Source organism: Camelus ferus, chromosome 15 (genome assembly GCF_009834535.1).
Source record: "Camelus ferus isolate YT-003-E chromosome 15, BCGSAC_Cfer_1.0, whole genome shotgun sequence".
Taxonomy (NCBI): domain Eukaryota; kingdom Metazoa; phylum Chordata; class Mammalia; order Artiodactyla; family Camelidae; genus Camelus; species Camelus ferus.
Window position 1 is genome coordinate 50,620,991 of NC_045710.1, and position 24,463 is coordinate 50,645,453.

Genomic DNA, 24,463 nt, shown 5'->3' on the forward strand with positions numbered 1-24,463 from the left:
TGCATCTATAAAGACTTCAGAATGTATCTCTAAAATATAAGGACTCCCTGAACATTTACCCACCATACTTTCTTCACACTAAAGAAATTAATATTGATTCCCTAACATCATCTAATATCCAGTCAGTGTTTAAATGTTCCCAGTTATCTCATCAATTTTTTATTTGAATTTGCTCAAATCAGGATCTATCTAAGGTCCACACGTTGCAATTGATTGATGTATTTCTTAAGTTTCTTTTAATCTATGGGTTTACCTTTCATTATTTTTCCCCCTGGCAACTTATTTGCTGAGTCATCCGTCTTGTAGAATTTCCCAGTTTGGATTTTTCTGACTATGTGATTATGGTGTGTTTAACCTGTTCCTCTGTCCTCTGTATTTCCTGTGATCAGGTCCATGTTTGATTTTGGGGGTCAGGAATACTTCATGGGTGGTATTGTGTATTTCTCATTAGGAAGCAAACAATGTCTGGCTCTCTTTTTACTGTGTCAGCAGCCATTGATTAAGTATCTAGGTCCATTAATTCATTAGAAGTTGCAAATGGAGATATTCTATCATTCTTTCCCCATTTATTAGCTGAAATACTTCTATAAAGAGAAAAATTCTCTCATCAACTGTTGGTACCCTGAAATACAGATTATACAGGAAATGTAAGATAAATGCGTGATTATTCACTAATTTTCAAAATAATGAATTGGTTCCCTAGCATCTGCCAAAGTTGACTAGTGAGTTGACTAGTGATTTTTTGTTTTAAGTATCATTAGGAACTAATGCATTTTTAAATATATTTCAATTTATTATTATTATTATTATTATTATTATTTTATTCTTCTTATTCTTCTTCTCCTCTTCCTCCTCCCCCTCCCCTCCCCCTCCTCCTCCTCCTCCTCCTCCTTCTTCTTCTTCTTCTTCTTCTTCACTTATGCCATCTTTGGCCAGTGGGAGTTTATTCAGATTGGCTCCCAAGTCTTTTTAACATGATCCTAGTAATTTTCTTGATTTCTAGTATAAGAAACTTCCTTATATTCTGGTCTCAGCTCATGTTATTTTCTGCCTCGGATCTGGAATCAGTCATTACTCCAAAGATCCTGATTCCTTTTCATGGGCATTGAAATTCAGAGACAATATTCTAAGCTCTAGGGTTGTCAGGCTACTAGTTGATCATAGTTTCTAGGCCATTTCAGCAGGAGGAGTTAGGAATTACTCTTCTTCTTTAAGAGAAAAAATGTCGAGTTCATATGACATTTTCAAACAAGACTACAGGATGCTTCTTAACTACACCAATGTTACATTGATATTTTCCTTCTCTCTTATCAAAAATCCCACTCCTCAAAGACATCGACACAATTTTTTATTTGCTTTATTTTACAGTAAACATGCAACTGTCTTAGAATAACTGTTCCAACACTACCACCTATAGTATGACTTCTGAAATCCATTGAAGATTGTTCTATTTTTGTTGTAAAGGTATAGCATTATAATGAAAATCAAATTAGTGTCACTTAAAATAGTTCCTTTCTGTGTGGCTATTCTTCCAACTACATTTTAGTTAATTTGTTTGATTTTGATTTTTAGTTTTTTAAAAAAATTTTTATGAAATTATGTAAAATGTTTACAAGCTTCTGAAGTCAAATCCTCAAACCAGGCACAGAGGAGTGTAACTTCTTTCTCTCGTCTCCTCCACCTTGATTCCTCTCCCCAGCAGAGATAATCCTTTTTTTTTTTTAATTTTTGGGGGGGCTAGTAATTAGATTTATTTGTTTGTTTTTAATGCCAGTACTAGGGATTGAACCCAAGACCTCATGCGTGCTCGGCACACACTATACCACTGAGCTATACCCTCCGTCCAGAGGTAATCTGTTTTTTTAAAAAAAAATAGTTTTATGCTTTATTCTTTCATTTAAAAAAAGAAAAGTAAATATTTTTGTGTATTAAAGTCTCCCTTTCTTGGATAAAATGGTATCATCATATAGACACTTTTTTTCCTCCCTTTCTTTGTTTTCACTAACCCTGTATTGGCAGGGTTGCTCCATATGGTCCCCATTGGTTTTTACAGCTGTTTAGTACTCTGTTGTTTGTATTGAACACACTGTTACTTGGATGTTAGGCACATCTAATCAAAATTAAAATTTAAAGCATTATAACATTTAGGACAGTCAGCAGAGATAAAATTTAGGCACCTCTCAAAATCTGCCCTCAGTTCCTCTCTCTCCCCATTTAGTGCCTCGCTCTGTTTCTCCAGTTCCTGTACCCTTATCCTTGGGGTACCCTCTCTAGCCTGTGCCGATGTCCTATATTTTTCAAACAACTTTCTCAGGTATCTAAATTAGCCCTTTTTTGTCCGTCCCCTTAAAACTCTTCTCTTTTTTTTTTTTTTTTTTTTTTGAGGTGACAATGCATGCTGAGGAGTTCATTTAAAAATAACTCCTGCAAAAGCTTTATCCACTTAATGAATCACCTCTTCTGGGTAACATGAGGCCCTGACTTCAAATGCACGTATATCAGGGCATCACTGGTTGCTTTACTAAGCACCAGGTTTTAGTTGATAGTGGTTTAGTATTGTTTATAAATCAAACAAAGCAACTCGAAATCAAAATGTATCCTGGGGCCTCGTTGGGAGGAAACACCCTGAAATAACTAGTAAATAACAATAATTGTAAGGCATACATACACTGGGGATGAGGTGGTAGCAGCAGTTTTTCTAATAGATTTTTTTCTGACCGCATTATTGTGATGGGTTTTGTATTTTAATATCCCTTTGAATATTCCTTATGCAGTTAACCAAAATATAAATTTTACAAATACTCTATCTGGGAGAGCCACCACTTGCATCTTCATCTTCCTGGTATGGTCTTTGCACTGCAAGACAGGTGATCCACCACAGGATAAAGATGGGAGTTTCCTCTGGAGACAGAAGAGGAAAAGGAATGGGATTCAAAATTATAAACTCAAAATTTGGGGGAGGGTATAGCTCAAGTGATAAGAGTACATGCTTAAGATGCATGAGGTCCTGGGTTCAATCCCTAGTACCTCTACTTAAAAAAAAATCTAATAAATAAACAGACCTAATGACCTCCCCCTCCCTGCCAAAAATAAAATAATATTATTAGCACAAAGTTCAAATATAAGAAGCCTCAGTAATTTTACACACACACACACACACACACACACACACACACACACACATTCTCAAGCTATTTTGTCAGAACGAGCCGTAGAACCCTAGAAGCTGCCACTGAAACCCTAGAAAGTGCTGTGGAGCACAGTCTGAAAGGGCCTGGGACTGAGAGTCTGGATTGACCCTCCTGAGCCATCCACGTGTCACATGGGAAGGACAGAAGTCTGCAGAATGGGGACCGCCAGCAGGACCAGAGCTGTCTGGCCACTGTAGCTGGGCTTCCTGGCATATGTAGACTTTGAAGGGATTAGTCACTATCCAGTAATTTATCTTTCTTCAGAAAAGCTCAGAATACTACCTGAATTCTGAAAAACTCAGAATAGTCCACCATCAGCAGGTTTGACATATCAAACGTTGGAATTAAAAATATAAATTTGGGCACGATGATTTACATTACACTTTACAACAAATCTAGAAAGTCAAAGAATCTAGAGCGGGATTCTCTGAAAATTCTAGTGCTTTAGGCATTTATGTGCGCTGTACACTAGCTTGGGGGTCCTTTTCCCCAGATTTTCTCATGCTAACAAACTTCTGCTCACTCTTTAAGACCCACCTCAGTGGTACTCCCTTGCTAACCTCCCACAGCACTAGGTATATATCTCTCGTAACAAGATCATGTTGTAGTATCATTATTTGTGTCTTGCTTGTTTCTTACCAGACAGTGAGTTCTTTTGGAGGAGAAGCCTGTTTTGCATACCTCAGTGCCTGGCATAAAAGACTCAGTATTTATTAAGTGATCTTAGAGACTAACTACCACACCCCTCTAAGTATAAGGAACCAAGGCCCAAAGAGTTTCTTTAAATTCAGTAATGCACCAAGTATGTGCTGAGAATCTACTATGTACCTAGTTCTATGTAAGGCTAAATGCCTTTAGTGTATTTTAAGTGTGATTCTGTCTAATTTCCATTTGTCCAGAGATCAAAAGATAGATACCAGTACCTTATGAATGCTCAAAGAATGATCACATTATGCTAAGAATTAAATTGCATATATTAATTTCATTGTATTCTAAGTGAGCATCACCCAAGTATACTATCTGTAGAATGCTAACTTAATTGCGTGTGTGTATGTGTATGTGTTTGCAGTAAGGAGGTGAAAATGCTGAATGCCCAACTGAATTTGCTAAACACTGAGTTAAATTAAGTTAAATAGTTTCTTCTCTGAACTTTCAACATACTCAATGGTGATCAGTTAAATGTCTGCGAAAAGCGTCTAATATGCAGTGTTTCCCAATTTCATGTGATGTGACCCCCCCCCTTTTTTGTTGCATTTATTAACATACACCAGAAATGGTGTTTTTTTTTTAATTTTTATTTTTTATTGAAGTGAAGTTAATTTACAATGTTAGTTTCAGGTATACAGCAAAGTGATTCAGTTACACATATACATACAGATATACTTATACATTTTTTCAGATTCTTTTCCATTATAGCTTATTACAAGAAATTGAATATAGTTCCCTGTGCTACATAGTAGGTCCTTGTTGTTTACCTATTGTATATATAGTACTGTGTATATGTTAATCCCAAACTCTTAATTTATCCCTCTCCCCACTTCCCCTTTGGTAACCATAGTTTATTTTCTATGTGAGTCTATTTCTGGTTTGTAAATAAAATTTATATATTTTTTTAGATTCCACATGTAAGTAATATTATATGATATGCATTTTTCTCTGACTTACTCATTTAATAGGATAATCTCTAGGTCCATCCATGTTGCTGCAAATGGCATTATTTCTTTTTAATGGCTGAGTAGTAGTCCATTGTATATATACACCACAACTTCTTTATGCAGTCATCTGTCGATGGACGTTTAGGTTGCTTCCATGTCTTGGCTATTGTGAATAGTGCTGTTATGAACACTGGGGTGCATGTATCTTTTCAAGTTATAATCTCCTCCAGATATTTGCCCAGGAGTGGGATTGCTGGATCATATGGTAACTCTATTTTTAGTTTGTTAAGGAACCTTCATATTGCCCTCCACAGCGGCTGCACCAAATTACATTCCCACCAACAGCGTAGTACAGAAATGATGTTCTCAAGAACACACAGAGAATTGGTAAATGCAGTGCTGCTTTGAAAAGTGGTCATCAACAATTAGTGAGGACTTCAGAGGAAAACAGGAGCTTGTGCCAAAGGGTGGATTGTGAAGCTCCAGAGAAGTTGTTTACCAGTCATTATTCTGGGTTAAGTTCGACTTTGCTCTAAGATAAATCAATGTACACATTAAATTTCAAGAACATATTTAATGCAGAAATCCAGGCACAACCAAGCTGTTCCCTTATATAGCTCTCACATCACAAGCAATCCTTTCTTCTCATGCCAAGAATAAAGACAGATTCACAGCTGCACAGCAGAAATGTATCACCTCTGACTTTGTCCTGGAGTTGAAGACCAGTGTTTAATTGGTGCTGAGGCAGCACTCAGCACCCATGCTGAGTTCTCTCAAAATGAAAAACAAACTCAGGAGGAAAATCCGGGCAAGCAGTGTCATTTGCTATTTTTGGAGATGGGGGAGAAAAAACAAAGTTGTGGGAAGCGTTGTCTCAAACAACACAGACCAGCGGACCACGAGTGTGCAATAAAACCACACCCGTGTGTTCTTCTCGGTGATTGGATGGAAGCAACCTAGTGAAGGAGAGACCATGCCGGGAGAGCTGGTATCTGCTTCCTAGGGGCAGTTGGCCTCCCAAACAATGGAATGAAAGCATGAGGCACCTGACCCTGTAAGGCTCAACTCCAGTGAAAGGGCAGTTTTTCCTGAGAGCATTCTAATTGTCCATTTGGGGGAAACAGTGACTACATGGGGAGTCTCCTCACACTGAATTTTTTGGAGCTGAAGAACTGCCCTTCAAGCCCTCTCTACCTCCACGGCCTCCTCCCACCTGCCCCTCCCCATCATTTCTCCACAGAGAGCTTGGGGTCCCTGAGGAGGACAGGCCTGAGTGGGACCAGCCATGAGGGGCACTTAGTGGGGAACTATGACAGCAGAGAAGGACCACGGGAGGGCCTGGGCGTTGGGAGTGTCATCTCTAGAGAGGATGGATCCTGGGGACAAACTGAGTTGTAGGCACTGACCGAGTGGGGCAGGGTGGGACTGGGAGGGGGCAAGAGTGAACTGTTACTGCCTCCCTCATCCAGGTGGAGGAACTGAAGCTCAGGGAGTGGGGCCAAGAGAAGAAGTGGTGTTGCTAGGAGTCAAGTTGAGTCCTTGTTCCTCTAGGACTCACATCCTTTTTGCTGTATCAAGCTTTGTCCCTACTTCTCAAGACTCTGGTACAAACTACAAGTGCTCTACAAGGGAGTGGTTTTGAGTAGTGATTTCAGTTAAGAAGGAAGAAGAGGTAGAAACCCAGATTTATTTTTCTGATTTGAAATATTGAGTGAAGGAGTCAGCACCCTTCAGAAGGAAAAAAGAAGGTAAGGAGAGAAAACGAGGGGAAAAGCTAAACAACAAAGACTGGAAAAAATACTACGCTAATCCTTTTTTTTTTAATTGAAGTATAGCTGATTTACAATGTTGTATTAGTTTCTACTATACAGCATAGTGATTCAGTTATACATATATATCTTTTTACTTTTTTAATTTTAATTTTTTATTGAAGTGTAGTTAGTTACAATGTGTCAATCTCTGGTGTACAGCATAATGTCCCAGTCATACATATACTGTACATATATTTGTTTTCATATTCTTTTTCATTAAAGGTTATTACAAGATATTGAATATACTGCCGTTTGTGCTACAGGAGAAATTTGGTTTTTATCTATTAAAATTTTGCTTTTTTGTTTGTTTTGTTTTTTAATGGTTTGTTTGTTTTATTTGGGGGGAGGGTAATTAGGTTTATTTATTTGTTTATTTTTAATGGAGGTGCTGGGGATTGAACCCAGGACCTTGTGCATGCTCGACAGGCACTCTACCACTGAGCTACGCCCTCCCCTCCTTGTATATATCTTTTTCATATTTTTTTCATTATAGGTTATTGCATGATAATGAATGTAGTTCCCTGTGCTACATAGTGGGACATAGTCTTCTGAAACCATCAAACCTCTTCCTGTTTACCAGTTTAATAGGTGGGAAATGGCATCCCATTGGCACTTTCCCTTGTGTGAATGAGTAAGGCTGATCATCTTCTCACACGTTTATTGGCTACTTTATTTCCTTTTCATTGTTCTGCCCTTGATATCTTCACCCACTTTTTTCTTTTAGGTTGTCCTTTTCTTAGGGGTTTGTATGAGCTCTTTAGAAATTAAGGAATTAGCCCTTGTAATATATTATGCTGCAAATATTTATTCCCAGTTTATCCTTTACTTTGTACAAACATTTTTCTTGCTATTTATTGTTTAATTTTTTGTTATGAAAAAAATCAAACATATAAAAAAGTAGAAAAAAAGAGTACCCCATGGATTCATTACCAAGCTTCACTCCCATACCAAGTATTTTGGAGCAGATCCCAGACATCATATCATTTCATCCACACCTGTTTCAGCATGTGTTTCTAAAGACAAAAAAAAAAAAAAACTTTTGAAAACATAACTATAAAACTATTACTAGTATGTGGTATTTCTAATATAAAAAAAAGCACTGATTTCTATGCAAATCAATGGATCAGTCATTTTCCATTTGACGTCTGGGTTTTGTGTCATGCTTAGAAATGTCTTTGTTACAAGGTTATAAATGAATTTACTCATTTTTTTCTAGTAAATTTTTTTCACTCAAAAAACCATTTATTAAGTTTGAAATAATTGTCCAGGGCATGCAGAGTCCTGAAGTCCTGGGAAGAGGCTGAGTGACAGAGTAATCAGGGCCAAGAGAGGTCATTTCTTTTGCTCCTTTTCTTACCTAGAAACATCTGCTTCCAAAAGACACCCTCCCAGACCCAGCTGCACTGTCCCTGACCTCACTACGTGGATCAGAGCCTCTCTCGGACTCTCCAGCCTCTGGGCCTCTTCTTTTTCTTCTTTTTTCTTAAGCAAGAGTGTTGAAATATAATTCACATACCATAAAATTCATCCTTTTAAAGTGTACAGTTCGGTGGGTTTTGATATTTTCATAGTTGTGTGACCATTGCCACTATCTAATTTTAGAAATTTTTCATCACCCCCAAAGAGACCTTATATCCATTAAGCAGTCACTTCCCATTTCCCTGTCCCCCCCCCCCCAGCCCCTGGCAACAGCTAATTTACTTTCTTTCTCTATGGATTCCCAGGTCATTTCACAGAAATGTCATCACTCAAAAGGTGACCTTTTGTATCTGGCTTCTTTACTACTAGTACCTTTATAGTTTCATTTTAACATTTTACATTACATGCCTCTGGAATTTACTTTGCTGAAAGAAGTGGCGCTAGACAGCTTGATTTTTTTTCCCCTCAACTAGTCCCAATACTGTTATACTGTTTTGTTTTTTTTTTTTAATACTCTATCGTTCTTTTCATGGATTGGAAATGTCACCATTACCATTTACTAAAATCATGTGTATTTTAGTCTGTTTCCGGATTCTCTATTTTATTCCATTGATCTATCTAAATTTTTTCTGGAACCAAACCATTTTTAGTTCTTGTAACTTCAGAATGCTTTAAAATATCTAATCTGACTGCCTCCCCCCAATATCTTTCCATTCAGATATTTTTCTTGTTTATTTCTACAAATGAACCCAATAACATTTTTAATGTTAAAATTTTTTTGATATTTTGATTGAGATCACACTGAGGTTATAGACTAATTTGGCAAAGATTAATATCCCTTAATTGAGATTTTACATTTTCTTTATAGAGATCCTGCCTGTTTCTCATTAAGTTTATTTTCAGGCAAATTGGTGGTGGTGGTGCTGTTGTAAATGAGATCTTTTCTTCCATTATATTTTCTACTATTTGTCAACTTTGTACATTAATTGTAGGAAAAAAAAAGTAGCTGACCACTTCAGTAAATTCACTTATCACTTCTGTATCCGTTAGCTTTTGCTGCATAACAAACCATCCCCAAACTTAGTAGCTTAAAAACAACAAGCATGTGTTATTTCTCAAGACTATGCAGGTCAACTGGTGGTCCTTCTGGTCTGGGCTAGGTCAGTTTATCTCTGCAGTTTATCTTTGCAGTCAATTGGTACCTCAACTGGCTTTGGTAGTCTGGGATGGCCTCATTCATGGGTCTGGAAGTTCATTCTCTGTCAACTAGATAACTTGGCCACATGTCTCTCACCATCCAGCAGGCTCACCTAGGCTCAATTCACAGAGTAGTGGTCTCAGATTTCCTTAAAATGGTTAAAGAGGGCAAGTCCCAACGCACAAACACTTTTCAAGCTTGCCAATGTCCCAGTATTCTAAAGAAAGTCACATAGTTCAACTCAAAGTGTGAAGAAATAGACTCCACTCCTGAGAAGAACTGCAAAGTATTGTAGTCATTTTTGCAATTTCCCACACACAACTTTCTAACATTTCTTTGGCCTATTCTCTTCAGGTTTCTAGTTATTCTTTGACAAAATTACAAATAATAAATCTTTCTCACTTAAAAAGTTCTTACTTAAGGTAAGAAAGGTTTACTTTAAAAGGTAACTCTTAAATTCTTTTCTTGCTTAATTGTATTGGTTAGGATTTCTAGAACATTATTAAGGTATACTATCTTCTTCCTTACTTTAATGGGAATTAAAATATGATGTTGGATCTTTATGATGGCAAAAAAAAAATCTAGCTATTCATAAGATACTAAGACTTTCTGGGTTTTGCTTTGATTTTGTTTTGTTTATTTAATCAGAAATCAATTTTGCTAAATGGTATTTCAGTATCTGTTGAGATGACTATACTGTTTTTCTCCTTTGATTTATTAATATAGTTGCATATTGATACAAATCCTAGTAATGAACCATACTTGCATTTCTGGCATGAGTCTCATTTGACTGAGGTGTGTTTTTGTGACAACTGGAAGATAAATTATGTCTCTGTGGATCTGCCTGTTCTGGACATTTCCTATAAATGGAATTGTACAATACTGGCACATCTCATTTTATTGTACTCTGCTTTATTGCGCTTCACAGATATTGTGCTTTTTACCAGTCGAAGGTCTCTTCCAACCCCGCATCAAGCAAGTCTACTGGTGCCGTTTTTCCAACAGCCACATTTCTTAATTAATGCTGTTTTTTAATGTTTAATAGTTTCTTTTTAGACATAATGCTATTGCACACTTAACAGACCACAGTACAGTGTAAACATAATTTTTGTGTGCACCGGGAAACCAAAAAATTCCTGTGACTTGCTTTATTGTGGTGGTCTGCAACGGAACCTGCAGTATCTCCAAGGTAGGCCTGTTTGTGGCCTTTTGTGTATGGCTTTTTTCAGTAAGCATAATGTTTTCAAGATTCTTCCACATTGTAGAATTTTATCAGTACATCAGTCCTTTTTATGGCTGAATAGCATCCCATTGTGTGGCTATACCACACCTAAACTGCTTTTGTGGTGTCTACTAAGTTGATGCTCACATCATCCTACTTTATTTTGCTTTTCTAGTGAATTGCATTCTAGATATTCTGGTGTTGAAATATCCTTTCAATCCTGGGTCATGATTATTATTCTTTTAATGAATTACAAGATTCAATTGGCTAGTATTTTATTTAGACCATTGGTATCTTTTTATAAAGGAGCTTGTATTTTAAATTTCTTCTGCTTTTTTTATACAGTTCTGGTATAAGAGGTATGCCAGCACATGAAGAGTTGAATAAGACAGGAACTATTTCTTCCTTGAAACTTTGATAGAATCTAATCATAGAGTTACAGGATCTGGTTTCTTTTAGAAAGTAGATCTCTGGCTACCACTTTAGTCTTCTTTTATGGGTATTGGTTTATTCCATTTTTCTTTTTCTTCTTGGGCCAGTCTAATAGACAATAATAAAGTTTACAAAGCAGCTTGATGACATTTCACAAAGCAACACCCAGGTTAACAAATACAAAATTGCCAGTATTCCTGAAATCCCAAAAGTGATTTCTTCCAATCACTACTCCTTTTCTTTCAAAAGATAATTATTACCTGCTCTTCTGTGATAATTATTTCCTTGCTGTTCATTAGTTTTACCTCCTAAGCAGTACAATTTGGTTTTACCAGTATTGAAACTTTATATAAATGGAATTATATAATAAATATTCTTGTGGATCCAGCCCCTTCTACTCAAAAGTATGTTTTTAAGATTCACCCAGGCTGCAATGTATAGTTGTTACTCTTTTTTCCTGCTGAATAGTATTTTATTGTCTGAATATGCCACTGTTTGTTTATTCTGTTGATGGGCTTTGAGAGAGTTTCCAGTTTGAGATGATTACAAATAAAGCTGCTATGTGCATTCTTGTATATGTCTCTTAAAGAACACGTGCACATATTTTTGTCGGGTATATTCTTCCAAACGGCATTGCTAGGTAATGCTGATTATTAGTGATGTTAAATATCTTTTTATATGTTTATTGTCCCTTGGATAGCCTTTTTTTTTTTTCCAGTAGCATCTGTGCAGGTTTTTGGCCCTTTTTCCTTTGGGTTGACTGTCATCTTCTTACTGGTTTGTAGGGTTTCTTTATGCATTTCATACATAAGCTCTTGTAGGTTACAGGTGTTGCAATCTTGTCCATATTCTGTACCTTTTAATGAATAGAAGTTTTTTAATACTAATGTTAAATTAAGATGTTATATTAGTGTCAAATTTATCAGTCTTTTTCTTTATGATTAGTTCTTTTGTCTCCTATTTTAAAGGTCCTTCCTTACCTTTAATGAGGTTTTAAATTTTAATGTATGCAAATGATCTTTTTCTTTATGATGAGTACTTATTAAGTAATCTTTCCCTACCTGGAAGTCATGAAGCTCTTCTTCTGTAGTGCCCTCTGGAAGCTTTATTTAGCCTTTTTACATTCAAGTCTATGATAAATCTAGAATGAATTTTTATATATAGTGTAGGGTAGGGGTTAAGTTTCTCTTTATAATTACTCAATTTTCCAGCACCCTTTATTGAAAAGATAATCTTTTCCTTAGTGCTTTGTAGTGTCCCTTTTGTCATAAATAAAATATCCACATATGCATGAATCTCTTTATAAATGTATACTCTATTCCATTGGTCAGTATGTCTCTCCTTGTGTCAGAATTATTTCTAATACATGTAAATATACAGTACAGAACATCCTCCCACTTCGTTCTTCTTCAAGATTGTGTGGGTTATTCTAGGCCCTTGGCATTTCCATGTTATCTAGTTTCAAAAAAAAATCTTGGTTAGATTTTGTTGGCTACCAAATTAAAAAAAAAAAACAACTCTCTATTTGATCTTCTGAGTAATCATTTGAATATTGTTTCTTAGTTTCAGGGGTTACTCATCAGCAAACATATATAGTGTACCTGCCTTAGGGAAAGTAACTGACCAGGTTCACAGATATCTCTGATATGAGCTGAATCACTGACCTTCACAAAATATGTTGCCTTAGGAAAATGCCTTCTTATGAAAGTAATCCCTGCAGGTGCATCTTAGGTTCCTTCCTCCCAACAAACCTGGTAGCAATTGTACTCTCCTCCCAGTCTTCAGAGGATGACATAAACAACTTTAGAACTAGAAATAAAAATGAGTAAAAGGATACAAATTATTTACAGGATAGGACTTTACAGGTGCAAAATGTATCTACAAAGTTCTTATTCAAAGTCTGACAGTTCTCAGTCTAAAGACTTACTTGCTTAGGTTCTCAATTCTTTCCTCCATTTCCTCTTTCCACTCTTGTCTTTCTTTTCTTGATTCCAATATTTTCTTCAGCCCAAGGCTCAACTGCCCTCAGTTGCTTGCCCTCCAGCTCTCTGTAACCAGTGTATCAGCAGAAGCAACGAGGCTCTCTCTTCTCAGTATTAAAGGCACGCCTGATTTCTCAAGATGATCTTCCCAAGTCACTGACCAGAAGCTCAGGAGCTTTTGCAGATTTTAGGAGACATACCTGGGAAGCAGTTCCCCAGAAAGCTACATGGCAACCTTGCTAGATACTTCACAGTTCTGAATCTCATTTTAAACAGGAGGGAAAAACTTCCTGTAGTTCAAGGGCGGAGCTGGAATTACAGTTCAAAGCTTTTGGGTGGTCCATTATGCAATTAACTAGCTCACTTGATTATTACTGGTATCACAAATCATGCCGCCCTCTAGGTCAGCTTGTGAAGGAAGCACCAGCCACTGGGTTAACCATTTACTTCTTTATGAGATTTTTTTTCCCCCTTTCTAACTAAGGCTTCTTCCTGTATGAATCTTGAAAAACACAGAAAAGTGTAGAGAATTTAAAAACCAGCCATAATCTTATCACTTAGCTATTATCACCCTTATTATTTTGGCATATACTTCCAAGCTTTCTTAATGCATAGCTGATATTCTACACAATTTTATTTTCTGCCTAAAATTTCCCTTTTATTAGATTGTAACTTATTTCTAATTTCATCACAATTGTAAATAACATTGATATGAAAAACCTCATGCATGACTCTGTATTTCAGGTTATTTCCATAGACAAAATATGTATCTGATAAAGGACTTGTATCCAGTATATTTAAGGAAATCTTATGAATCACTATTTAAAAAACATTTTTTAATTGAAGTATAGTTGATGTACAATTTTATAGGTTACAGGTGTACAATATAGTGATTCACACTTTTTAAAGGTTATAGTTCACTTATAGTTATTAAAAAATATTGGCTATAGTCCTCGTGTTGTACATTATATCCTTGTAGCTCATTTTATACATAATAGTTTGTACCTCTTAACTCCTATACTCTGCCTCCCCTGCTTCCCACTCCCCCACTGGTAACCACTAGTCTGTTCTATAGATCTGTGAGTCTGCTCCTTTTTTGTTATATTTACTAATGTGTTGTATATTTTAGATTCAACATATAAGTGATATCATACAGCATTTATCTTTGTCTGACTTTTCACTTAGCATAATACCTCCAAGTCCATCCATGTTTCTGTAAATGGCATTATTTCATTCTTTTTATGGTTGAATAGTATTCCATTGTATATATACACCATATTTTCTTTAACTATTCATCTGTTGATAGACACTTAGGTTGCTTCCACATCTTGGCAATTGTAAATAACACTGCTATGAACATGGGGGTGCATGTATCCTTTCAAATTAGTGTTTTGGGGGTTTGTTTGTTTTTGGATATATACCCGGGAGTGGAATTTCTGGGTCATGTGATAGTTCTGTTTTTATTTTTTTTGAGAAACCTCCATACATTTTCCACAGTGGCTGTACCAATTTACATTCCCACCAACAATGGAGGGTTCACTTTTCTCCACATCCTCACCAACATTCATTGTGTTCTTTTTGATGATAGTCATTCTGACAGGCAAACAACCCAATTTTTAAATGGACAAAGAATGTGGACAATTTACCGAAGAAGATATACTTAAGAAGTATACTTAAGATATACTAAGGCAAATAAGCATATGAAAATATACTCCACAGCATTATTCATCTGGGAAACACAAATTAAAAGGACAATGAAGTGATACTACACATCCACTTGAATGGCTAAAAATTTTTTAACTGACAGTGCGAAGTGTTGACAGTGATAAGGAGCAACTGGAATTCTCATATTTTGCTAGTGGGAATGAAGATGATGCGGCCCCTTTGGAAAACAGATTATCAGTGTTTCATAAAATTAAGTTAAACTTATCATGCAACTCAGCAATTCTCTTCCTAGAGATGAAATTCTATTCCCAAGAGAAGGGAAAATATATGTCCACTCAAAGACCTGAATGTGAATATTCATAGCACTTAAGTCATAATAACCCAAAACTGAAAACAATGCAAATGTTCATCAACTGGTGAATGGGTAAGCAAACAATTGTGATGTATCTATAAAGTACAATCTTCCTCAGCAAGAAAAATGAATGAGTTATTGATACACACAATATAAATCTCAAATGCAATATGCTAAGAAGCCAGATACAAAAGACTAGTATATGATTTTATTTATACAACGTCCCAGAAAAGACAAAACTATAGTGATAGAAAGGAAACTTTTTGAGGTGGTGGAAATGTCTTGATTGTGGTGGTAGTAGTCACATGACTGTGTACATTTGTTAAAACACATTAAACCGTACGCTTAAAATGGGTGAATTTTTGTTGTATATGAAGTATATCTCAGTAAAGCAGATTTTAAAAATAAGGAATGATTCTGAGTTTGTTTTTTGTTTGTTTTTTTTTTTAAAACTTGGGCAGCTGACCTGAAGTAGAACCTGAGAACAGATGGGGAAAATCAGAAGTAGGAGTCAAGGTGTGCGGGAGATGGTGTCAGGATAATGACTTCTGGTTTTGGAAGTGTTAATGAGGTTGAGTTAATAAGGGCACAGAGAGAGAAAAGAGACATAGAAATGAGAAGAAAAAATACTCATAGTGCAGTAAAAAGGAAAAAAAGAGTATGAAATAGAGAAAAGGAAAGACTTGATTTTCGTACATACTCTTTTTTTTGTGTTTTGCCTATTTTTGTCACAATTTATTTTCTTTTTTCCTTTTATTCCCTTGGTCTTTCCTTTTTCTGGCGGGGTCTCACACACCATGTGTGACCATTCTGTGCTTCCAAATTCTCCCTCTAAACAGACCACACATGTGCATTCACACACACACACACACACACCCACACACACCCCAGCAACACAACCAAATGAGAATGGGGGAAAATGTAAACCAAGAAAACAAGAAGGTAAAGATGTTTGGCCGCTGCCCTAATGTGCATTAGTAGGGAGAGGTCCACTCTTGGTCCTTCACGTTCTGCAGAGAGAAGGAGCAGAAAAGTACCAGGTTATTTACCTTGAGTTTAAACAGCTCAATAGGGAAAGAGCTTTAAATAGCTCCATTAGGATGCGGGCCAAGGACTTTTCCTTTGGGTTTGTTGTGAATAATTAAAGGTTAATGATGGCATTTTTCTTTCAGCCTAGGGGAGGCAACCACACCAGTCGTGATCCTAATTGAATCCAACTGGGAAACCTCAGAAAACTTCAGTCACAGATTTGCAATGGTTCTGGGCCTTTTAATCTGTATCCACGAAAGACAATGAGGCTGTATTTTTATTCCCATCCCATGGATGAGGAAATTAAAATTCAGAAAACCCAAGGGATCTGCCCACTCGCTCGTAGAGAAGGGCCAAAGGACAGATGTTCAGGGAGTTTGGTAGTTTGTTTGTATAAGAGGCAGAAAGGAGTCTCTTGGGCTGTTGAGGCCTGGGTTCTGCACGAGTTGTCAAGATGGAGCCCAGATCTGTGGACCAGATCTGTGGACGGTTACCACCAGCCACTTCAGGGGCTCAGAGAAGGTGAGAGCAGGACTCTTTGGGGCCATCACGATCTTCTGAGAGAGCTGATGCACAGAGCAGACTGGCTTCTGCCCCAAATATGTATCAAGATGCTCCTCACTCCAACTTTGCTCCCTTTTGTACAACAATGCACACCAGAGGGTGTGTGAGCTGGCGGGGGAACCCAGATTCTAACCCCAAAGCCTTGCACTCAACCCTCATACCCTGCTGCCTCCTATTCTTTTGTAAAATTTCCAGTATAGGTATCATTATGAGGTAAAAAAGAAAAAGGAAGGAAGAAAGTCAGGGGGACACCCTCTATTTCCATGTTCATACCTTTCCATAAAGAACATTCCTGTCACTCATTCTCCCCAAGGAAGGAGCCGTTGGCCTGAATGATGAGACTGGGAGAAAGGTCACTCTTAGGTGCAGTGGTAAATGTTGAGTAATTGGCTTTGGGGCAGCGAGAGGAGCCCTGACTTGCAGGACATGCCAGTGCCCATGGTGTAAACACCCCCCAGCGTGGCTGATTCCAAGCTACTGAAGGAAGGTCAGCCAATTCACAAAATTCCTGAAAACGGAACATTCAGCTCCCACAAGCTGCAATGTGATGTCTCTGGCGCATCACCACCCACATCACATGGTTACCTGCTATTAACAGACCCTGGATCCCTCCTCTGCCCCTCCGCTGCTTCCACTTCTTCCCAAAAGGCATCACCTGTCTCCCCGGGGCACCTAATTCTTCTTCTTCTTCTTCTTTTTTTTTTTTTTTTTTTTTTGTGGTTAAGTGCTATTTATTGGTTTTCAGTTTTTAGAATCAGCATATTGACAGTTCAAAGAAGACTTAGTTCTAAATTCTAGAACAGAATAATGAGAAATAATAGTAACACTTATCGAGACCTATTATATAGCAGGCAGTGTTCTAAGCACTTAGCATGAATAAACAATTTTAATCTTCATGACAGCTTTCTGAAGCAAAAACTATCGCTATCGTCATTTGTACCAATATGGAAACTAGAACACAGAGACGTTAAGTAACTTGCCTGAAGTTACCCAGCAGACAGTGGCAGAGGTGGGATTTGAATTCAGACATACTGACCTCAGTGTCCACGAAGTTAAAATGATATAACTAAGATGTGTAGGGAAGAGGGGGGAACAATAGACAGAACTCAGAGTACACTAATTTCTTTATCTTTCTTTTTTATTTCATTTTTCAGTTTTATTGGGTAGAATTGTTACAATTTGCACATATACAATATATTGCATGTAAATACATATACACCATATACTGCACATATTTTTAAAAATTTGCATATATGTACTGTTCATTGTTTCTAAGAACATTTAGAGCTTTAGCTTTTTCGACTTACATAGTTATCGAAAGGAATAAAGCCAACCACAAAATAAGAATTAATTCAAAAAGATACATATACCCTGCTATTAACAGCAACATTATTTATAATTGCCAAGATATGGAAGCATCCTAAGTGCACATCAATAGATGAGTGGATAAAGAAGATGCAGCATATGTATGTGATGGAATACAGCTCACCCGTAAGAAAGAAGGCTATTCTGCCATTTGCGCCCAAGCACTGAACTCTTGAAGGAGTTTGAGACTTTGAGAAGTTTAGCCTTTCTGTCTGTCTGTCTGTATGTCTGTCTCTCTCTCACACACACACAATTAAAGAAAAGAAAGAAATGTTGTGTTTCAGTACTTCTGTTTTCTACCCTGCAGGACAGACTCACCTGATGAAGGAACACAAAGGCCAGGCTACCTGCCTTGAATAGGAGAAGGAACATTCTACCTTAGCATGAACAAAAACCCAACTGCACAGAAACTGCACTTTCCGCTGCTCTGTCCTCCATCAGAGGGCGGGACAAGGACAGTCTGCCATTTGCATCCCTGTCCCATATGGGTTCCCAGTGACAGCACTGCCTGGTGGATGACGTCTCTCCAAGCTGTGCAAGACTCCAGCCTGGATTCTGAGCACATTCTGACCTCCCTCTTTTGGAGACTTCTCCTTCCAGATCTCCATCCACAAGCCCTGCTCTTTCCCACCTGTTGAGGCTGGGCCCTGGGCTGGGGGACAGGGTGGATACGTGAGAGCGTCGGGATGGACAGCCCCACTCAAATCTCATGGAATGGGGATTGACTTTCTCCAAAGGAGGGAAGTGTACTGTTTCTTGAAGGAAGGAAGGATGGCGTGAGGACCAAAGGCATTCACCACAGGACTTCAGATATAAATGAGTCGACAGAAAATAAACATCTATTCCGGACAATCCAAGCAGCAGGGAGCACGGGAAGATTGGAGAGCGGGGCGTCAGTCAGTGGCTGAGACCTCTCAGAGGACTAAAGCCTTCTTCTGGGCCAGCATCAGGGTCCAAACCCCGTCCAGCCAGCCTGCTCTCCACGATGTATCCACCGCTGGGCCGCTACCCCCCGCTGTGGACACAGGCTTTACCAAACATCCACGCTTTATTTCCTGGGACCCAGGCCGTGTTGAAAGGCTGGTAGGCTTTCAGTGAACGTCTTGTGTTGCCCACTCAGTTCCTAAGCATGGGAGAGCGCTTACGTTGGGCCAGATCCCCGGACGGGGACCTCATTTGCGGTGAGATGTCCTGGAAGGCACCCACGGTTCAGCCTGAGCCCAACCAATAGCCAGGCACCTGCATGCAGAGGGGCTTGAGTCAGCTGGTAGGATGCTGGGCCTGCTCCAGGTCTGGGTTCAAAACCACAGTTTTCCCCTTGTATTTCCCGGGGCTTGTTCACAGTGCCCCCTGCGGGCCATTTCTGGTTAACGTGTCTTCTGGACCCCAGGTCAATTCTGTTCCTGACGCCTAATCCACCGCCCTCTAGGGTGGCGCAGTGAAGTCAGATAATAGATGGGAAGATGCTCTGGAGAGCGAAAAAGGAAAACTATACAAATGCAATGGACAGTTATTATAAAGCCAAGATTGAGGACAGAACTAAATGCTTCCCTCATCCTCAGAACTTGCCTCATCATGTATAACTTTTCAGTAGCATATTATTTCAGTGGACAGAAATTAGTTGTACTGGACTGAATTATTATGCCCCCAAATTCATGTGTTGAAATCCTAACCTCCAGTTCTTCAGAATGTGGCTGTATTTGGAGACAGGCCCTTGAAAGCAGTAGTGAAGTTAAAATGAGGTCATTAGGGTGGGCGGTAATTCAGTGTAACTGGTATCCTTACAAGAGAAAGAAATTAGGACCTAGACACACATGTGAAGACAGAGAGAGAAGACAGATACCTAGAAGCTGAAGAGAAGGGCCTCAGGTGAAACCAAGCTTGCTAATGTCTTGATCTCAGACTTCTAGCCTCCAGAAACGTTAGAAAAATGCCTATCGTTCAAGCCACGCAGTCTATAGGGGTTGGGCTGTACCCCGCAGGCCTGCAAGGCCTGTACTTGCCCACCCCTGAGACCAAAGAAAGATCCCGGAGTCAGCAACAGACACCAGTGGTTTAATGGATGGGGGATCTTAAACGTCTGAAGCAGGGTCCTGGAGCAGCACCCCACTGTGTGCGGCAGACGGTGAGCGGGACACAGCAGCAGTCCTCACTTCCAGGGGAGGAGGGAGATTACCAGTTATAGGGGGGCTGACATCAGGTTGGCTCACTGGTTGCCAAGGAAACCAGCAGAGCGGTGCACCCCTCACCGCCCCTTTGATAAACTATCATCGTGGAGACGGTTCTAATTTAAAGATTAGAACAATCATTAGATGGGGCCAGGGCATGGGCATAGGCATTTCCTGATCAGGCTCTATAATTAAGAGGGAAAGTCCGTCACGTGAGTATGTGTAGATGAAGCAGGGACTAGGGGGGCAGGGGATGTACAGAGAGCAAGAGGACAGCCATCTTGGGTCGCCTGACCACACAGTGGTACCCATTAAGGCAGAGCTAGCAAACCAGCACACCAGTCTATGATATACTTGAGCCCTGCTCTTATAACTAAGTTTGGGTGAACCAAAAACAAGGCCCTGCCTCAAGGAACTCATGATCTAGAAGGAGAAGGTGGGCAAATATGGACAATTAATTATTATAGGTGTTATTAACAATGATACCTACCGTATGCCAGGTAATTTGCCAATGTGGTCTTTAGTCTTCACAACAACCCTAAAATATTATACAGGTGAGAAAGTAAAGGCACAGAGAGGCTTAAAACTTTCTCAAGGTCACAGAGTTATTATCAAGCCAATAACTGAACCTGTGTTCATCTGACTCAAAAATCTGTTTTGTCCCAGCTAGTCCCACTGCCTCTGCACAGCTCGGAGCAGGAAAGAGGGAGGAGAAGATGATAGTGGTAGACACTGGTGGTCTACTCTCTTTTCCGGATAACAGCACCTTCTCTTTTTATTGGAGAATGGCCTCCCAACAAAGGGCATGCCCATCCTCCCTCGCCGAGTCCAGAGGGATGGTCCAAGTCCTGACCAATCATAACTTTATCCCTCTGGCCACAGGTCAATGACTGGGCATATGTCTACAGCCAAGCTAATCTTAGTCTTTGCCATAATTTTTATAAGCTGGAACCAGGAGAGAGAAATTTTTGCTCTCCCCTCGGATGTCTAAACTGTAAGCCTGGTGCTCTCCATGACCACATTTTCCCTTAACAAGAGAAAATGAGATCAACTCATAACAAGAAGCCAAAATATGTGTGATGTGTGTGTGTAGACAGAGACAGAGAGAACCAACATCATCATTCGAGTGTCTGGATCCAGCCATACCTGAGGCTCATGCCAACCAGCCCTTACTTATATGAGTTAATACATCCTCTTTTTAACTGAAGCCAGTGTGTGGTGGGTTTCTTTCCCTTAAAAATCGAGTCCTAAGAAATATAATATTGGTTTAAAAAAATCTTCATAGATGAGATGACCCACAAAAGAAGGGCATCATCAGAAAGACAAGAGGAGAAGAGGGGCGGAGGCTGAGGTGTGTGATGGCAGCTACAACCAGTGCAGCTCAGTGTGGCTAGAGCTGAGATGTGTGGAGGGGCTGGGGGGAGGGGCAAGAGCCACACCAGCAAAGTCCTTAGTGCTCTGCTAAGATAATTCCATCCTTATGTGAGGTCAATGGGGAGCCACCTAGGAGTTTTGAGTTTTAAGCAGTGGTATGACATGATCCAACTTATGTTTCAGAAGATCACTCAGGAGATATATCCAAGTGAGAACACAACAGGAGGCAGTTTCAACAGAAGGCTGTTCCAGGAATCCAGGTGAGAGATCAGAGCAAAAAATGACTCCCAAGTTCTTGGCTTTGCCATTGGCTGGAGCGATAGGCAGGGACAAAAAGAATTGCATTTTGGTCATTTCAGGGTTGAAGTATGTGGAAAACACTTAAGTAGAATTGTCCAGTAGGTATTTTAAAAGAGATGCCTGAATTGGGGATTTTTTTTTTACATTTTTTCGAGTCATTAATTCAACTGTGTACTACATGCCTACTACTGGCCAGGCACTGTGCTGAGAAAAATACGGTCAAATCTCTGCTCCCCTGGGATTAACACTTCCGTGAAGGCAAAACAGATCATAAATAAGTAGACAAATAAAGAAACAGGTAAGTGTCATGTGGCAGAGGGGGAGAGGGGCGAGGAGGGTGGCTCCATCAGTTTAGGTGATCAGCTGGTAGGAAGTGCTTGTAGAAAGTGCAGAAGCCCTGAGGATGGAGGAGGCAGCCTCAAGATGAATGTTCTCCAATTTGTGTAAATATGAACATGCCCATTAAAAAAATCTATCCATTTTGTAAAGTTGCCTTCTTTGCCCAGCTATGTCCTCAAGGCTGGCCATGGCGTGGCAACAGGCTTCAGGGCAGAAGACTGAGGCTGGTGTTTGGGAAGCTCCCACCAACGCCCCTTTGCTTCCCAGCACCTTTCATTCCGTGTTCCCAAAGCGCATCCCTGCATCCGCTGTTTAACTGGCAGGCTCATTGGCACCAGCGGGTGGCATTTGATCATTATCCCTGCATCATAAATACGGGCCGCAAAGGCCAAGGTTTACAGGGCATCAGCCAAAATTATTTTGTGAGTCAAAGGATCTTATTTTGAGTTTAACCCAAAATACCTGACATCTGGTCCTTTCTTTTTCTGGAATCTCCATCATTACATCTTTCTATTATAGTCATTTCCTCTTTAACTCCAAGCATCTAAAAACTTGGTTTTTCTTCAAGGACCCTGAAGGCATGTTGCTTTATCCCACCTACTCCAGGTCTGTTACTTAAGGCAGTCAGTGTTTCTCCCTAGAACACTCTTTAAATTGAAGTGCTACGTAAAATTCAAACTATACATGACAATTTGTTTCTTTTTTTAGGGGCACAAAAATGTATAATGGCACAAAATTCATAAAAAAGTTAAGGTGAATTCCTGTGTTTTCAGGTTGCCCAAGCAGGGGTTTTATAGAAAAGGACTGGTTTTCTCAATAGCTGGGCAAAATTCAGGTTGCCATCTGAGGGGCTGACTGTTTGGGACAGTGAGGAAATGATGAAATTACCTTGGAAGCCTGGGCAGTGTAATAAAAAAAAAAATTGATCCTTCTTGAGAAAGTGTTTATACAAAATTAAGAGGATTGGCATGAAATTATTCCAAGTGAAGTTTATGTATAAGATAAAAATCAGGCAGCCTTAGGGGCTTCTGGCTGTGGCTGTATGAAGGGGTTGGTGAATCCTCTTGGCACAAAAAAATAAAAAAGAAAAGAAAAGAAAAGAAAAAGTATAAGACTGGATAAAATTATTTTTAAAATAAAATAATGTGTCAGGGGTCTGGAAATTGACCACAGGCAGAAAGCAAATTGGAAAACGTTTATTCTTCACAAATTGCTGGGTCTTCAGTTATGAACAGTGGATGTGTCTATAACTGTAATAGCTATCTATTGCTGCGTAACAAATTACTCCAAAATGTATTTGCTGAAAACAACAAGCATTTATCTTGTCACAGTTTCTGTGCATTGGGAATCCAAGAGTGGTGTACCTCTGGTTCAAGGTCTCTCATGTGGTTGTAGTCAAGCTGCTGTCTTCTCTGAAGACTCAGCCAGGAGAGGGTCTGTTTTCAAGCTTCCTCAGGGGACAATCGGCAGGCCTTATGGCACCTGGCTTCCCCCAGAGTGAGTGATCTGAGAGAGAAGAGCACACCCTAGATGAAAGCCACAGTCTCTCTTTTTTTCAAGATATGAGTGTTATTAATTAAGCAACATTTTTAGAGATGGGGTAAAATTCTGGTTTGTGTTTGGAAACATCAAAGAATTTAGCAAGTTACCTCCTGGTTTAAGCAAAACACACTTGTATACTAACATATGCAGCCTAGTTCCACTCAAGAATAGTTTAGAAGGCATTTCTGCTAACCAAAAGCCCCAAGCATTTTAATTCTGCCTTTCCACTGGTTACATTTCCAAAATGTCATTTTTTTCTTTTTTTGCATTGAGGTAAGATTTATGTAACATAAAATTAACCCTTAGCCATTTTGTTTTGTTGTTGTTGAAATATTCAATTATATTAAAGTAAGGTTAATTTACAATATTTTATTAGTCTCAGGTGTACAGCATAGTAATTGTACAACATGTTTTATAGATTATATTCCATTTAAAGTTATAAAATATTGGCTATATTCCTTATGTTGTACAATATGTCCTTGTATCTTATTTTATACATAGTGATTTGTACCCCTTAATCCCCTTACCCCTATCTTGCCCCTCCCTTCATCAGAGTCTGTTTGTGTTTTGTTAGATTCATTTGTTTTTTAGATTCTACATGTAAGTGATAACAACCATTATTGATCTTTCTCTGATGTTGAGCACCTTTTCATGTGCCTGTTCACCATCTGTATGCCCTTCTTTGGAAAAATGTCTATTCAAGTCTTCTGCCCATTTTTTAATTTTTTAATTTCTGGTTAATATTTTACACTAGGTTTTAATTAAGTAAAATGCAGCCTCTAGACCAGCGCAGGCCCATGACATTTGGACTTAACACTTGCTTTCTACCACACGAGGATAACCCCAAAAGTCTAT

The 24,463-nt window shown here is 38.9% G+C and overlaps 1 long non-coding RNA gene across 1 annotated transcript; it reads right to left on the reverse strand.

Moving 5' to 3' along the window:
* Window positions 1–7,083: 7,083 nt before the first annotated feature.
* Window positions 7,084–13,162, reverse strand: LOC116669025. The gene is made up of 3 exons (XR_004326397.1): window positions 12,856–13,162; window positions 12,593–12,737; window positions 7,084–7,670 (listed from the first exon to the last, which is right to left on the reverse strand). It is a non-coding gene; the product is annotated as an uncharacterized LOC116669025 (long non-coding RNA).
* Window positions 13,163–24,463: the final 11,301 nt, after the last annotated feature.